Source organism: Acyrthosiphon pisum, chromosome A2, assembly GCF_005508785.2.
Source record: "Acyrthosiphon pisum isolate AL4f chromosome A2, pea_aphid_22Mar2018_4r6ur, whole genome shotgun sequence".
In the NCBI taxonomy this organism is placed as follows: Eukaryota; Metazoa; Arthropoda; class Insecta; order Hemiptera; family Aphididae; genus Acyrthosiphon; species Acyrthosiphon pisum.
Window position 1 is genome coordinate 5,326,791 of NC_042495.1, and position 18,762 is coordinate 5,345,552.

The following is an 18,762-nucleotide window of genomic DNA, read 5'->3' on the forward strand; positions in this document are numbered from 1 at the left end:
GATAGGCAATTACATAGGATTTTCACCAAATCATTTTATATAAGATAGGCAATTACGATGAGTAGGGCCCAATGACGTCACACGTCTTTTTTCAATTGCTCATAACTTATTGAATAATGTGAGTAGAAACGTAAAACCTATACCATTATCCTTAGAATTGAACATTCTTTCAAATAAAAAAAGCTTATTTTTTGTGTTGTGTGCTCCTTTAATTCAACAATCAAGGTTCATTCCAACCTAAAGAAAATTTTCCTTTTTCGAATAAAAAAAAAATAACGAAATCAATCGTCATTCTATGAGATGAAAGTGTTTTTTCTGTTAAGTCGTTATTGATTGTTGAAATTATTTGGTTTGATTTTTCCGGACAGGGTTGTTGTATGACCACCGTGCAGCGTAACTAGAAATTACCTGAATTTTTTACTCCTTATATAAATAGCAGGTTCCGACACCCTATTATTAAGAGTACCTACCCACGTGCCGTATTGTCTCCATATTACAAACGCGTAACGTACCAAAATGTCCGTTCAAAACAATCCATTTTTAATATTTTTAGTATTAGAGTGAATTTAACCAATCATCAAATTTAATGGTATGATTATCGAAGTCCCCACGTATATTTTAATTTTAAAGCAAGTTGTGAGCATTTCAAAATTAAATGAAGTACGACGGGGACTGTCGTATGGAGAGATAGAGGCATGATTGGTGACTTGTTGACGACTGACGAGGCCAACTTCGGTAATATTAATATAACTGTGTAAATTGGATTATTCTTAACGTAAAATTTGGTATGTTATATACGAATGCGTTAATAAGATAGAGAATTGGAGACAATAACACATCATGCGGGTACGACGTGCTCTTAAACTAGCTATGAATGAAAAATCCTTTAACTTAACTGTCAATAAAAATATAATGAGACTTTTTTTATCGTTCTCTGAAAAGTAGAAATTTTTTACTTATTCCCTTTTACCCGCGCTCCGTCTCCATTAAAAATGTACGTAATAAATCGCTGCATTCGTCGGCGTTCCCAGCAATTTAACCGACACGTTTCGATCCGAACGAAATCCGAATAATCGACTACACTCGTCATATTATATACATATATGGCCATCATATCTCGACGAAAACTTTTTCTCATGTTATACCGTTTTGATCTCTGTTCTATATTATATTTATGGTTTTTCGAGCCACTTAAAAGCATTTTATTTTACGCGGTATAATATAACATAACATATACCTATACATTAGATGATTTGTTTAGCGTTTCGCGTGTCTTATTATAATTATAAGTACAGCATAACCACCCTTTTGAAACAAACTACACAAACTTTTAACAAACCTAAACCTCTGAGTGGCGGACATACTCGAATATAGTAGACAAAATATCAGCTACCGAGAGTGTCCTAATTTAGAGGTTTCGCTGTAAAGTGTACATAATATAGTGTCATATAATTCTGAGGCATAATGCCACCTTCCTTAACGTGTTTTTATTTACTCCGTAAATGTTTGTAAACAAAAATCGTAATTACCATAAATGCATATGAAATCAACATATGCGTTTACCATAATATTGTTATACCTACTAGCGTACCTGTAGTATGTATGGTATAATATATGAAATCATATGGTTCTAAACAACCTTCGCTGGAGCAGACGTCCACTGCAGCACAGCTGTTCTATATCCTTCAGCTGCAGTAGAATTTACCATTTTCGAGTTCTTTTTGTACTGATATTCTACACCACCCGACTATAATATATATATATACTACGTTTTTTTCACACTTTCTACTCGACGTCCATTAATTTTCTAATATTTTTCCTGTCACCTCGCTGCAGCAGCAGCAACAGAAATTTCTATTACTTTTTGATTTTTATCAGCTTCGTGGTATATAGGTATATGTATATACTTTCTATACGATATAATATTATAACGTATAAAAAGTGATCCTTTTTATAACAAACATTAATTTTATCGCAGAGTATTAACGTTGTTGGTGATATATATATATATTTTTTTAATACAATTTTAAGTCTTCAAAATAATATATATATATATATATGTAATTTTATTTACTAGTTTTTAACGATATTGTTTTTTTTTGTTTATAATATTTGAACAGTGTACATTTTAAATTCAACAATCCCAAGCAGAATGTTTTGTTATAATTTAATAACATATTAATTAATGTTTACTTTATGAAAATCGAATTTAGAACGAGTGTATAAATTTTAATTTTAGTTATACATACATATTTAAATTTTAAAGTTTAAATGAGTGTCATATATAGGATAAACTGCAACATGTTGGATCATTATTCATTAGGTACAAACATTTTTTAATAATTTTAACTGACAACTGTAATAATAAACTTGGTAGGTACTCTCTCGAAATTCGATATGCTTCGAATACCTACTCCGATTTTATCTGCCATTACCTTAAAAAGAATCACCTTGCAGTGTAGAAAGCTATAGAGAGGTATAAGCTTAAAAGATTTTTCAAAACGCGTCGTTTGTGTACAACTGTACAAGAACCCGATTGAAAGTCACAAGTATACTGTATAACATACTTTTTTGTGCCTATAAGATACATTATCAACCGCCGCGACCGTCGTGCCCCCTCGCACACACCCCGATGGGGATACACGATTCTATTTTTCTTCTTTCGGTTTTAATTTCCACCCGTATAATATGTGTACAATATTATTATTATACTCAAGATTGAATAACGCATAACGAAATGTCGAGAATATGCTCTATCGTGTAATGCGTTATTAAGTACCACCCAGAAGTGTACCTACGTATATCTACGCGGCGGCGGCGGCATAATAATAATATTATATATTATATGGTGCGGTGGCGCGGCTTTGTCCGTCTCGGGACGAAAGGTCCGTGAGACAATTGCAGCCAGTACTGCAGCAGTCGTGTACATTCCGACTCTTAATAATAATTCTAATATGGAAACGCGACGAGCACGGCAGAGGTCAGTTTCGTGACCGACCGCTAAGGATGATGTGTACCTACCCATATAACTATATACCAAATATATAAGTAGTGATTTAGTAGCGTAAATTACACGGTTTTCGGCTTTCGGCTCACACGCGCGCGGGCAGCTCGAAAATAGGGATTAGGAGCGAGAATTGTGCGGAAAAGATGCGCACGCCGCCGTAGGAATACATATCATATATGGGTATATATATATATATAGGTACGACAATAGAAACGCGTATACGTATCATTATATTACATTATTTTTCTTTTACTCGTTCCGACCAACGAGCGTACAACATGTATAGTGTATACCATATGCCATATGCATGTAGATTGTAGGTATGGTATTATGTATTTATGTAGCGGTATACATGCGTGCGTCTAATTTCGAAAATCGGATGTCTTGACGAGATTTACGGTTTTATACAATATAATATATAATTATTATTTCACTTGGCCGAGAAATCGACCCTTTCACAAAAAGTCGCACGTATAGTTTCGAGGTATGGAAACCCCGTTTCTAGTGAAATATTTAAAAAGAGTTCATCGAGTTGACACTTTTTCGTGAAAAGAACTCTCAACTTTGACGGCGTGTTTTTTTTCATGATTTGGCCGAAGGCCATCCGCGTCGTGCATGGGACAATTAATTATTATTTGTTTTTACCGTGTTGTTGACATAATATTATCTTACGAGAGTAGTTTTGTAGGAAATCCTGTATGGTAATTTCAATGTGCTTATTAGTCTGCAACTAATACGATTTAAGACATTATCATTTTACTACCATATAATTATTTTTTATACAAACGATCTTTTAACAATTACAATATTTATTAATTATATTCAATTGATGTAACATATTTATATTAAGACAATCACATATTTTGTTAATATATTATAATATATACATCTATTATTAACGAATAATTGTAAATATGGCATTTTTTCAATATTTTTAGAACAATACGCTTTGAGGTTTTTTTTAAAACTAATTTTTTTAATTTATCATCATCAAAATCCGTAGTTAAAATATAAATATTATACTTGATAATTTACTTTTTATCCCACCTATAGATACATTTTAGACGTATACAAGTATAATAATGCACTTATTTTTAATATATTAATATAAATCAACACGTACAATTGTAAAAATGTTCAGAGTTATATTGCTTAGTCAGGATTTCCAAAGAAAAATATCAACAATAAATACACATATTAAGTTGCATATACAATAACATGAATATGTGGATAGTAAAATAATGAAAAATGTTGCACCTGCACGGTGTCCAGTTTAAACGTTTATTTAATGTAAAAAGTGTCCTCTCCATTTGAATTTTTTTTACAAAGTGTAAGCAAAATTATATTAATTTTAGATAGAAATAGTCGACATTTCGTGAATAGGTCGATTTCAGTGTGTACTTTCTCGCACGCTACTGCAAGGCGGTAATCTCTATTGTGCATATTGCAGGTGGTTGCAGCTGCATGCGCGTTCTGCAGTATACCACGACACATATTTAGGTTAAAACCGTGCAGTGAATAGGTAACGCTTATACGTTACAGGATGGTAATAATCATATATATATTATTATTTATTATATAATTGATCGTCGCGAGCCCGGAGCCTCGGAATAATATCATATTATTATTATATAATTTTAAACGCGCCGCCGCCAACCACCGCGAGTCCCATCACGTCAGACGAATAGTTCGTATAACCTATACTACAATGGCATCATCTGCAGCAGGGCTCCTCCAAACTACGTGAACCACGAAGAATTGATGTTCTCGCGCGCACTTCAAACGAACACCTATACCGCGGTTATACAGTATAATATATAATAGAGGCCGTGCGGTAGCTGTAGATCAAATTACTCGGAACACGAATGGCCTTAGGTCCCGCAATAAATGTCTTGTGTCATTAGTATAGGTACCTATGTGTATAAAATATAACTACTGTTGTGCGAGCGGTGTTTCTCGAATATTATTACTATACCCGCGACGTGAATCACATCCCCACATAATATATAATACGAAACCGAGATTCTGAAGCCACAATGCTGCGTTTTGGATTTCGTCCAAGGTCTGAACCGATTTGTATAACAGCAGTAATACATGCATTGTTGAAGTTTCTGCACGGTATATCCTCACTGTAAAATAATATTTTTTGTGTATATTACATATTATTATGTCATCACTATTCACCGGCAAATCGCAAATGGCAACGATGATGATAATAATCCAGAAAACAATACTATACATTCCATAGTGAATGCCAGAAATGCCCCTAGTTGGAGTTATCCAAAATTACTGTAACTAATGGTATCGTTTATTACAACATTGTCATCGTCTATTAGGAATTGTAATTATATGAACATTGCCTAAAATGTTATATACATCACACGAGATCAGCATACCAAAATTATGATAGGAATCCCCTAATTTGCCTCCTTCCCAACAAAATACTACAGTCTACGCCACTTATTGCCAAGGAATTAGTTTAGACGATTTACATAAATCGTCTAAACTGCTGTAATGTTATATAGTAATTAGTATGACATTTTTTGCTACGTTAAAATACTTGAAAATGTAATACAACGTTCCTCATAAAGTTGTTATAATAACAGTTAAAAAATATTAAAGATACATAGGCACGATTTTTTTTATAAGCACTCAAAGTGTAAAATTTGATGAAATTCGTCAAAATCTTGAAAATATGCAAATTATTTCAGATATTATAGCTATTATAAGGTTTGAAAATGTAAAACAAGGTATCTTATAATTTGTTTATACTGCAGTCACAAAAAATTTAAAAATTTATCCAGGGTGTCCCGCGAGAATTTACCGTGAAGATTGATTAAGGCAATTCTCTATATAAACCAAGTTTTTTTTGGCTATTTTAAGTTCAAATTTGGACGAAATTAAATATTTACGATCTTAAGTTTTTCGTCGTAATTTAAAAATAGATATTAGATATAATATAGGCTGACTAGCTGACAGACCGTCTCCGATCAGAATCGTTTTTCGTTTACAATGATATTATTTCATTGAATTTATATTTAACACCATCTATTCATATTAACCACCTTTTCACACAGGGACGTACCCTAACCTGGGACACGTGGTTTATGAAGAGAAACGAAGAAGCCGTATAAATGAATAATGTACGGTCTCCTCTATGGAAGATTCGCCACTCTTACATATAAACACAAAGCACGAAGGTATGCAGGCCTACAAAAATATTTACAATATAAACACAACTACAAATCGCAAAAAAATAGAAAAAAACATATACCTATACCGAATCAAATTAAATAAAAATGATACGACCCAGGCGGTCAGGCATAAAATGGAAAGAACTTCCTACGAATAAGACGTAAATGACATTCGGACGTTCCTAAATCCTAACGCACAACTGTCAACTACCTTAAAAAAATAAACAAAGACAATTTACAATCAATGCACTACAACAGTAAATAATGTACATTTTGTGACTTAAACTGAGATCAATAGAAGGTTGCAGTGCTGCACGGACCCATTGCCCATTTTTGACTCTTTTTATATGACACAATATATTTTAAATTTCTTATTCCAAAGCAGAATATATTTTACCAGAGGACTTTGATGTTTAAAAATCGAATGTTTAACGTTTAGTTTTTGAGTTATACGTTTATACCTAACTACCTAAGTATTTAAAGTTGTAACTAATTAACTATATTTACTCGTCCAAAAATTGATTTTTATATATTATCTAAATACTTCAGATATTTTAAAAAACATTATTAGTTTTTGATATAATGAGTGTTCTTCGAAAAAAAAATTATAATATAGCGTATTAGCGTGTGTTGCATTTTAATCGCGTTGTGTTTCTCGATCACAATATTGTAAGTTGTAACTATACTAACTCGTGTACCTATTCAATAGTTATTGACACAACAGGGACTATTGACACCGTGCGATGTCTGTTGTGTTTAATTTAGGTTTTTTGGTTTATGAGCAGTATTATGACTTGGGCGTGTTTAAAACCGATATTTTAATGGTTAAAAACATGTATCAATGTTTGTGTTTTTACTTTCATATTGTATCTATATTGTTTATCTAATATATAATTGGTCTACAAAAGTATCGAATCCAGGGTATAAACAAAATAAATATTTTCAATTTGAAAAATGAAAAAAAAAACGGTTCACGTATTTAAAACATATATTTAAATACGTAAATACCTATATATACGTATCTATAGTACTGCAGTATATTCGAAATCGATATCGTCGCCGTCGACTTGGAGTAATCAAAGTTTCGTATACCTATACGGCTATACGTTATATATATAACCAGTTTCGGTATAAATGTTTAACTGACGGTTTCAGCAGCCACCCCCACACAATAATGTCAGTCATTTGTAGTGGGCTCGTGCGGTCATCATTTCTGGTCTTCGGCCAAACCCTAATTATGGGGCTTCGTCGAGTCCAAACATAATTTTGATCATGCAGGAATGTGTTTAATTTTGTTAGAAAAAACAAAAAAAAAATGTCTTCCGAACGTTACTTTTTGGAAGAAAATATAATAATACGATCATTACCTGCAACATATACGCATAATATGTATAATACTATGTGTATGTATATGTGCGATGGCCGTTAAACATAAAACGCAAGTCATAATACTGCGTACAGCATAAAACCGACAAATTTACGAGTCGCTCGTCCGTATATAATAATTCCATTACAGTTAATCCTTTGCACATGGTAATGTTCACGAAATATTCATTTTCGTTATCCTATTATACATAATAATATTATACGATATTATTATCGTATACGACTCGTCCGTACGAAACGTGCCAAACCTTAAGATATAAGGGTCACGTCATGATTTCAATCATCCTCATCCGATCGTATTTAAGGATGGCTTAAAGACCGTATTTAAGGACGGTATGAGGATGGATATTATACACTCGAAATAATTACAATAATATATTAAATGCAGGACGCAACGTTTCGAAGGATTTATATTATAATTATATATTTTAAAACTTAAATGGTAGGTATATGCAAATGCCCGCGCAATAAAAAAGAATCCGAATAGCCTTTTTTATGTTGTTATCGGTTTTAATGATCAATAAAATTAAAAATAATCACTGCTTTATTTTTGGGATGCAGTGGTGGTTATATTATGCGTACAGGCGATCAAATGCATCATATATCATTCGCCTGCCCTGGTAAAAATATTCAAATGTGTACGATCATTATCACCCCGGCCAATTGGTTTTTACGGCCTGCGGCGGTCGGTCATAATATTATATGATATATAGACATAAACAGTTTGAGTTTCTGAAATGATTTAATAACAATAACAATGCTAATAAATACGACAATAATTGTAATTATTACAATAAAGATAATACGTAATGCGTTAACAATATTAGAAACCGTCGATAGGATAGGGATAAATTAATGTCGGGTCACGTCGTTAAATTTGGTGCTCGTGAATAATAATTGTCAAAATAGTGTAACTATGTAGCGAGCAGCTGCACTATATCGCGAATGCAATCGATCGGAAAAATAGAGACCAAAAGGAGTATAGTATAGGTATCCATTTAACTTATATCTAGTGATGATTTAATAAGTATTCTGCAAACTGCAGTGGAATAGGTATAGTCAAATTTAGCTCGCCAAAAAGTACTGTTTTTCAATGTTTTTTCAATTTTGTATTTAATTAGTAAATTAGATATTTACTAATTAAATATAAAATTACGAAATTGCCACAGTTATACTTACATAGTATAATTATTGTGTACTATATAAACTATTCCATAGCTGGATTCCCCGACTTAGCCCGGGTTTCAATTAATCTATCCTTCTACCATTTTCTGTTTTGCTTCAGTTGAAAATATAATAACATAAACACAATAAAATTAGGTACAATGATAAATGTTGTTGTTTTCCAATCCAGTTCTTGACATATTTTTAATGTAAACGCAAAAAACTGAATATAGATTTAAAGAATTCTTAAAATTTGACATTCAATACCTATCGTTAATATTGGAATTCGTATTTATGTGTTAACATAAAAATATATGTCCAGAACTAAGAAAGCAAAATAAATCATAAAAGTTATCATGGTGGTTGTGTTCATAAGTACCTATATTTGATTTTGAGATTTGTTTCTTTTTTTTTTAAATTTATTTGTAAAAAATAGTATATTATGCTATATTTTTACTAATTATATAATAATATAATCTGTAATCAATAACAATTGGCAACCATTTAACTAAATATTTGAAAAAATATAAGATTTTCGTGAGCTAAAAATAAATGCATGTATTAGCCAACCTAGAGCAACATAAATGGGTTGGAAAAAAAGCTTTAAACACCTTCAGAGACTCGAGGAATCTATTGATATAACTATTAATTATAGAATATATTCTATAACCAATGATATAACTTTAGTTGAAAACAGTCCATTAATATTGTTGAGCATAGAGACCAAACAAAGAATTATTATATTATTATATTTAGATTATAAATAAAAATATAATTGATAAATGTTATTTAATTTCTTCTATTTCCGATTCAATCTCATGACAAGAGTCCAGTAACCACTTAAATTGATTCCATTTCTGTCTCTTTCATTTATATTTAAAGTATATTTTACCATACAATTATTAAGTAGGTATATACTATATTATATAAATTAAACTTTATCAGAAAATGTTGACAGTTGTTTCAGATCACAAGATCAAAATACAAAATATAAAAAATTAAGTGCTTTCAATCCCCGTAGTTATACAAATAATAATATTTTGACGTTTTGACTTTTAAAATACAAATTAAACCTAATCATGTACCAATAGTCAATACCATGCACAACATACAGGTGCGAGTTATCATTATCATTTATCGCGACAGTTAATGAATAAGTGTTGTTATAAAAACTAAATCAATGAAACATTGGTATAATAATATGTCTTATGGCTTATATATAGATTCTGCTTTTCTTTGGAATTTGTCAGAATTTTATAAAATTTTCTGTTGACCTAAATTATAAAATATAAATAGAAAAAATATTGAATAAAATATATCATTCTACCCCGCCGTGGTTCGGTAAGACGTGACGACGGCCTTGCTTTTCGACAACAACACACGTGCAGTATTATTATAAGGTAAATAATGTAATAGTAATAACATTATGCACCGTGCACGTGTGCAGGGTGTATATTATATACATTATATTTTATTATATTATATATTTGTATCTTATGTGCACACGCAGTGCATCCGACAACAGGACGATCGAGGTCAGTGGCAATAAGGTCTTTCGGTGTGCGATACAATAACTATGAAAAGGTAATCTAATAATATTAATATATAATAATATAATCATTATAATGTCATGCATAAAATATATTGATTATTATAAAACCTACGCACGCGACGTAGATAGACGGTCGTAGCTTGTGGTCTATACTAGAACAAGGAACCTAATAACAATCATTATTACTATTATTATTATTATTATTATTACTATTATATTATTATTGTTTTTGTTATTAATAATGTTATTGTTTTTGTCGTGTAGGTGTTGTACGGTGCAACACGTGTCGCAACGAGAGCCGCTCCGGTGCAGCTCGACTCCGGTGCGGCGCGCCGCCAAACCTCGCGGGCTGCACAGTGTGATTTTTATTGTTCATCAGACCTGACTATTATTATTATTGTTATTATTTTCAATCAAGTGACGACCGTCGAAGGCCGTCCGTTATAAAATTATGCGCGGTGTGTGACATAATGATACGCGCCAGTGGCGTGTCCGGGATTTTTTTTTTTGGGAGATTTCTCATACCTATATTATATGCAAGGAGATTCTCTTTTAAGATGGTATATACAAGGTACATAATAAGTGGAAAACGCTAATTTTCTCAAAGAAAAATATATTAGCGTTTTTGGATACATTTTTTTGGTTAGACTATAACTACGATTCATTTTGTTTATTAATTTTGTTTTATTCTCGTTATATTTTAAAAATGTTCTAATTACCTATATTGACATACTATTCACATAACAAAATGAATTAACCCAAGTCCCAATAAGTCCCCACCAACCCTCTGAAAACCACCACTGGCTATTTCACCCTAATCTCCACAGTGATTTGGTTATTTTTGTGTGAGGGTATCAGTTCTCGGATCCATTCAGTTTTCACTGTGGTTTACAACAACCCGGTGAATAAATCCACGCTCGTTAAGAAATCTGTACGTCCACCTGCAGTTACCAGTATATTTCCACTGAAAATTGATCTTGTTGATTCTATAGTGTCAGTGGTGCAATTATCGGGAGTGTTGGGTGTGCAACTCATAGGGGCCCCCGATTTTTGGGGGACCCGAGATCTCATATACGATATTCCTACTAAAATGTGTAATATACAAAATAATATAGGTAATAATAATTAAATATTAATACAATTAATATAATATAATCTATTAATCTATATATATATATATATATATATATAATATATATTTTAAAATAGAAGCCCCTTTTTTGTATTAACGAGCATATCTCGAAAAGAACTCTACTTATTTTAATACGGTTTTCACTGGTAAATCGATCGAGTCACGGGGAAGGTTTTAATGTATAATAATTTTCTTTTGTAAAATGAATTGGATGCCGGGTGGCCGAAAATAATAACAATCTATGTCTATATATATAAACAAATAAATGTTTGTCAGCATGTCATTGATCTCCTCCTAAACCACTGGAAAATGTTTGTGTGTTTTTGAGAGAGTCTCCGAATGGTTTAGATTCACTATTAAACCCAGTTGGTTTAACCCGGAGAGGTATTTTGAGATTTACGATAGACATTTTTGTTTATTTTTTTTTTAATAATTAGTAAAAAATAGTATTTTAGATGTTTGCCATTAATTACTCTGGTGGATGAGGTAAAAGGATCCATTAAATCGTCGGACGCTTATGGTTTTGAATAAAGAAATTATATCTTAAAACAAACATGAGAGTTAAATGTATAATTGTAGGCTGTAGCTATCATATAGGTTCTCAAAAACTACTTGACCGATTTTGTGAAAATTTCAAATTGTTCTTGGAGATATCAGGAAAGTACTTTGAACCACGTTTGATTTATACCAAGTGCTGTACTATGTTTAATTCTTGCTAGCAGGTAAGAGCCCAGGTCTAGACATTTTCACATGGGCCCCTTATTATCAAGTTGCGCCATTGTATTGTGTCCTCTATTTGCAATGGCGTAGAGTGGAACTTTTAGGCCAAGTCAGTAGCCCTTTCGTTTACGACGAACATTTTAGGATACGGGGGAGGGGCTCGTATAATCATACTCATATATAATATAGTCGGGAACTCGGGAGGTAATAACGCTGCCGATTGTATTTTAAAAATACTTTTAGGCATAAAAATTGTTGATATTATTGTTACATATTAGACATAATATTATAACATAATTTTAGTAATTTTTATAATTATTGTCGATAAATTAATTTTGTTCTGCCAAAATACTTGAAAATGTAATACAAGGTTCTTATCATAATATGTGTTGTTACTGGAAATTAAAAAAAAGTTTAGCGTAAATCCACAGTAATTTTTTATGATTATATGCAGTTAGAATTTCGACAATTTCGTAAAAAAATGTGAAATAGTGCAAATATTATTTTGTAGAAATTCATATTTTGTTAAAATTTAAAAATATTATAAGTGGTTACTTGAAACTTTTAAAGTATACTATTATATTTTATACATACAATGATATTTTTTTGTGGGTTTGGTGTAAATCCGATGACCGATGCGGAAAGAAATCAAAACCGTTTTATCGCTATTTACACGCCACACGCCGACGGGTACACAACAACTGAATGGTACATTATTTATACATATTATTATCATTATTACACTGATACACGTCATAATGACGCGGGTAGACATAAAATATATAATATTATTGTCATGCGGGCATCTACACATACTACCATTAGCTTATATACATTTATACGATATGGGACATAGGTACATAATATTATAATATGTAATTGGTAGTATTATACTATTATAATATACTAATATTTAGTACGACAACCATAATAATATATTTATTTTATAGTACTCTATGTACGGGCAAACGTGCGCGACCTGCTTTACGCCGCGACATATTATTATTAGGTCCGGATGTTGATGAATTTTGCATATTTTATATTATCATAGACGATGATTTTACTTTTTTTTAAAACAAATTAAGTGAAAACTATAATTTATTATAGTCATTATTATATTTTTATATTTTCCACCATTCGAATAATTTAAATTTACCTACCTATTACGAAAAATACTTAGAACAACATTGTTTTCTAGAATAAAACCAGTTTTTGAATTACAATTTATGTTAAAAATTGTAATTCTTAAATTAAAATCAATAACTAGTTGTATTCAATTTAATAGTTTTATGGACGTCTATTGACTATTTAGGTCATTAAAATTTTTTTTTGTGTATTTTATGTTATAAATCATAAATGCAATTTTTTGATTTTTTAGGGCATCTGGGTCCAAATAATTATAAGATATTTATTTAAATGGGCATGAGCGTGATATATATAGTACGATACAACATCGATTACAGTATTGAATATTGATAAGATTACATAAAAGAATTATATTAATTTAAATTAATGTAGTACATTTATGGTAGTTACATCAATAATAAATTACAGAATTATCATTAACCTACCAAGTGGGATTATAAATTCAAAAACAAAATAACATAGTTAGCTAAATAGAAAAATAAACATAAGAGGTACTCATTGCCTATGCACATCGGGAATGTCAAATTTCCCTCCATATAAGTCCTTACCTAAACAAAAATATTTGAATAATTGCACTCGGGTTCAAGGAAGGGCCTAATTTGTTATACGAATTGCACTCTTATTCGCTCGTAGAAGTTCAAAGTTGTAAATAATTATTTTAATTGACAATATTGTATGTAGGTACTTTTTGATCGATTTAGTATTACATCGATTTAGTAAATAATCAATTTAGAAATAAACGTAAATACATATTTTCATGTTATTATATTTAAATTGTAGCTGTATAATGTATAATTATTAAAATTAAAACAAGTAACATTAGATATTAAAATACAAATTATTTTTTTGATGGTCGATTGATATTCGTTAATATGTAGGTTTTGTGTAATGATCGGAAGGAAACCTTTTTCTGTCCCTAGCGCAATTCGTCAAAAATAAGTGCAATTCGACCTTATACTCGGTGCATCACTCTGTATGCAGCTAAGAATGGTTGCAACCGTAATTAGTTGAATGAAGGGCTACAATAAAAGTAATTTGGGATCGTGTGAAACGGGAAGAAAATTGAATTTGGGGAGCAAAGAAAAGGCATATATACATCCGCCCATCAGCCCACGGAGAAATACTATAAGTTAGCGTCCACTAAGGGGGCGGATATCGAGCTTATGCATGACTGGGCAGGAGTCATAAGGATTGTGCAGGTACATTTTTAGAATGAAAGACGAGGAATTCATAAATCGCCTTCTTACACCCTTTATACACGGAAAGAGTCAACAGCTGTGAAAGGGTCCCATAGAACAGACGGCAGACGCGTATTCAAAAAGAGAATCGTAAATAGCCTCAAGCGAGGCAGATAACTTGAATTATTTGGAAAAGCGCATCACACAGGGTCTTCAAAGCTCTACTATAAATCGTTTTTACGTGACAGCGATAGTTGGAACCCGAGTTAACACCTAAAACATTTTAATATTAACTGACTCTAAACTTGAGTTGCATTGATGGTACCAGTGGCGTAATTACTGGGGGGGATTTGGGTGCCGTATCCCCCCCCCCCATGACCTCTTTTTTAAGACTGGTTAACTACATTTACCTATGTACTTCTTTATCTAATAATATATATTTTTTATTATTGATATCAAATACCTCGGCTAGCTGGCAGTTGCCCGAAAAATGATAAGAGTGATAAGAGTATTATTTTTTCGTGGATCGACGACGCTCGATGATTATCAGATTATTTTATCTAGATTAAAGACTATCGTCCCATTGAAGTATTGAACAAAAAATAATTTAATAATGATTTGTACACTTAATCGGAATTTTCGTAGTGACTTTCCTAGTTTCGTCGTTATTCGGTAATCGAACATCGGTTATAAGTTACAGTTACAATCAGCAATCGGCATTCGACTTTTATAGTTTTATAATTCATAATTTGATATTGTGATATAGGTACTGATATTAAATTAATCATTCATGTGGAGTTTTGTTATTTAATTTTAATATTTACTATTTATAAATATATTGCACTGAAAGGTGCTTATAATAAATAATTTTTTTTTTTTTTGGGGGGGGGGGGCAAAATGTTAAAAAATGTCATCCCCCCCACAAAAATGACCAAATTACGCCACTGGATGGTACCTATTGGCTATTATATATTTGATAAGGGAATATAGAATCTATTAATATGACGCACAATTTTTTATTTCTCTTACCGAGCTACGCGCGACATGGCAAATTTACGTTCAGCAGAATCATTGTAATCGTGTAGTTGTTGTGTCGTTTGATTTAATGTCGGAGCGAATGTTGACCTATTATGAAACTAATGTCGAGAACACATTATTCGCCTTGGCTATTATTTACAATACTTGAGTACCTACATACAATTTAAAAACGCTCACAATACACATCGCTGCAGTGGGTCGGAGAGTGAAAACAAACATAATAATATTATATTCATATGGTGCGCCAACATCCTCTTTTGAGCCACCGCGCTGACGTCTCGGAACGGTTGAAATCTCCAAGACTCGAGCGATCGGTGGTGTCTCGGCGGGCGCTATACCTATATAATATAATGCATTATATTATAATATATGATATACATGCGCACGCCTAAATAAATATAGTAATAATAATAATAATAAGTACGTACACGAACAATAATTTATATATATTATATTTATATGTTTAGATGTTATATATACGTACCTATACAAGTATAATATCGTTGCGGGTCCCCTCGTCATAAATCTCCGGACAGGAAACTTATAAAAACCGGTAGCCGACACGACCCGCCGAGATCAACCGACCCCATTGTACGGTCGTGTGTGCTTGTGTACAATGATAACACCAGTGTGAGCGTGTGATGTGCGTGCGCGTGCGGTCGACAAGTGACGACGACGACGAAGGCGAAGACGAGGAGTAGGACGCGAGTAAGAAACGGTACAAAATAATAATAATATTATATATATGTGCCTGCGTGGCCGTGCATCATAATATATCGTAATATATGATTATAACTGCATGCGTGGAGAAAAAAAACCCAGCAAAAATCGTGACGAGTTTATCATCGCGATCGGGTCCGCCGTCCGCGGACTTATGCTGCAACATTGTCGTCGACGTTATAGTTATAATATAAGTCGTAATAAAGGTCGGACTAGGCCCTTTTCACAACCTGCGATCGAAAGCCTTTGTTCGCGAGTACATCCTGTATTAGGACGACATAATATTACTTTGTATTCGATTTTCAACCTCAGAGTAAATAGTTGAGAAGTTGCTGCAGCTTTCGTCACAAGAAAACGTCATAATTACAAATCAAAATGTATCCGAAAAACGAAATTAGGTACGTCCTTCTCCGTTGAGGACGTCGGCATATTATGACATAATATAGGCCCGGCAAAACGAGCCGGAAGCTCACCTTTTACTCCCGGAAGCATAACTTTTTAGTGGTTCGTTAGGTCTTAGGCGTCCTATATATATTATAAGCCTTAACATATTTGTCGAAACCGGTCACTTTCGTTTTTACTGTGTTGTAGGTGTACTAATACACTATAATATTCCGCGTCTACTGATCTAATTTATATTTCAATCGAGTTGTAAATTACATATTTTTTTAATAGCCACTATGTTTTGAAGAAATACTAATAATATATTAACCCGAATTTATATTTTTTTCAATCGGTAACATAATATTTCTTTGTTGAATTCGTAATTATAAATAATAACAACATAATAATAAATATAATAAGTATACAATCATTTATTGTTATCTTATTTACGATTTCAATTTGAAAAACGTAAGTATTTATATAATAATATGTCAATATGTGATACCGGATTATTATAAGACTAAAATGATTAATCAGCATTGTGCAGTATCATAATAATAGCATAATAATAATGTACATCACTTATGTATAATATTTCAATATTTCCTATCTATGTTAGTATGTTATGAGTTTATAATATTATACAAAATACAAATCATTGTGGTGTTATAAAATTCACATTTTTAATCACATCTCAGTATCTCACATTTTGTTTGATATCATTGAATTCCCAATTAGGTAAATGCATAATAATGTCAGCATATTAGTATACATAATATTAAAGTATGTAATAAGAATTTAACTTAAAACTATCTCTACCATTATGAATACAAAAAGGGGGAAAAGTCTTTATTTCGATTATTAATCAGATTTTTGATAGAAAAATAACATTTAAGAACCCTGTTGATAGGGGGTTGCAAGAAATAAATATTAGATATTGCTCCAGAGAGGTACGCACCAGCACCACTAAATCTGCACCGCCCCTGTTTGTAATATTATCGTCGTGCCCGTAATATATATTATTTGTGTGTGTATGCGTGTGTGTGTGTGTGTGTGTGTGTGTGTGTACTATGTGATATTTTATTATTATTATTATCTGCCGTGTATAATACGATTAATACGTACGTACGTATTTATGACAAAGTATTAAAATCAAAAGGGGGCTCTATACGAGATCCGGTCCACCGGCAACCATAAAACTGGTTTCTTTTTCTTTTTAAATATCAATACATATAATAATATTTTATTATAATAATATTGCCGTGTATATTATGAGGATGACGTGTGTGCGTATACCTCTGTACGCACGTGTATAATAATGTATAAGAATCATGTAATAATATTATATTGTATAGGTCTTGCGGTCTACGTGTATATTGTGTAAACGAGGAAAATAATAACAGTTCAGCTGCAACAGCGCCGCCGTTTTATGATTTTTTTATTTTTACTTTCCGCTGTGGCACTTGTGAGAATTGTGAAACACGACGAACCACGTACGTGACAGTGTTGTATAAAACAAACAATGAATTATGATATCCATGAACAGGGGGCGACGGGTGTCCCCGGGTTTCGCTGGGCCAGACACAAAATAAATTGTATTGGTTCCCGGGGCACTATTTTTTCATACATTTTGTCGACATTAAAACTTAAGTACCATCGGACCTATACTCAAAGTTAAATTTATGGTGGTTTCATGATATTTAGTTTCATAATTTTTATAGCTTTTTATCGTTTTAATTTTTCGTTGGATGTTCGAATAGAGTGGAGAATTCTGATAAGTCGAATCTTCGAATAATAAAATGAAGAGTTCGCCGTATCAGAAAAAGCAAAATACATTGGTAGAGAATACCAATAACCGTTCAGTAAAATCGAATCACTTATCAGGATCACTATCGTTACCGATAATCCCTGCACTTTTTCGGGTGTAGACGGAGACTATATTAAAATAATAATATAATATGACTAGCTGATCCTGTGCACTTCGTTACCCGTTAAATGTACAAACTGTATATGACTCAAACTTTGTTTAATGCGTTATTTAATATTCGGTGTGTGATGTTCTAGATTTATCTTAACTTTTCTGTTGCCCAGGATAAAAATTCTGATTCACAGCAGTACATTATCAGGTAGGCAATCTACCT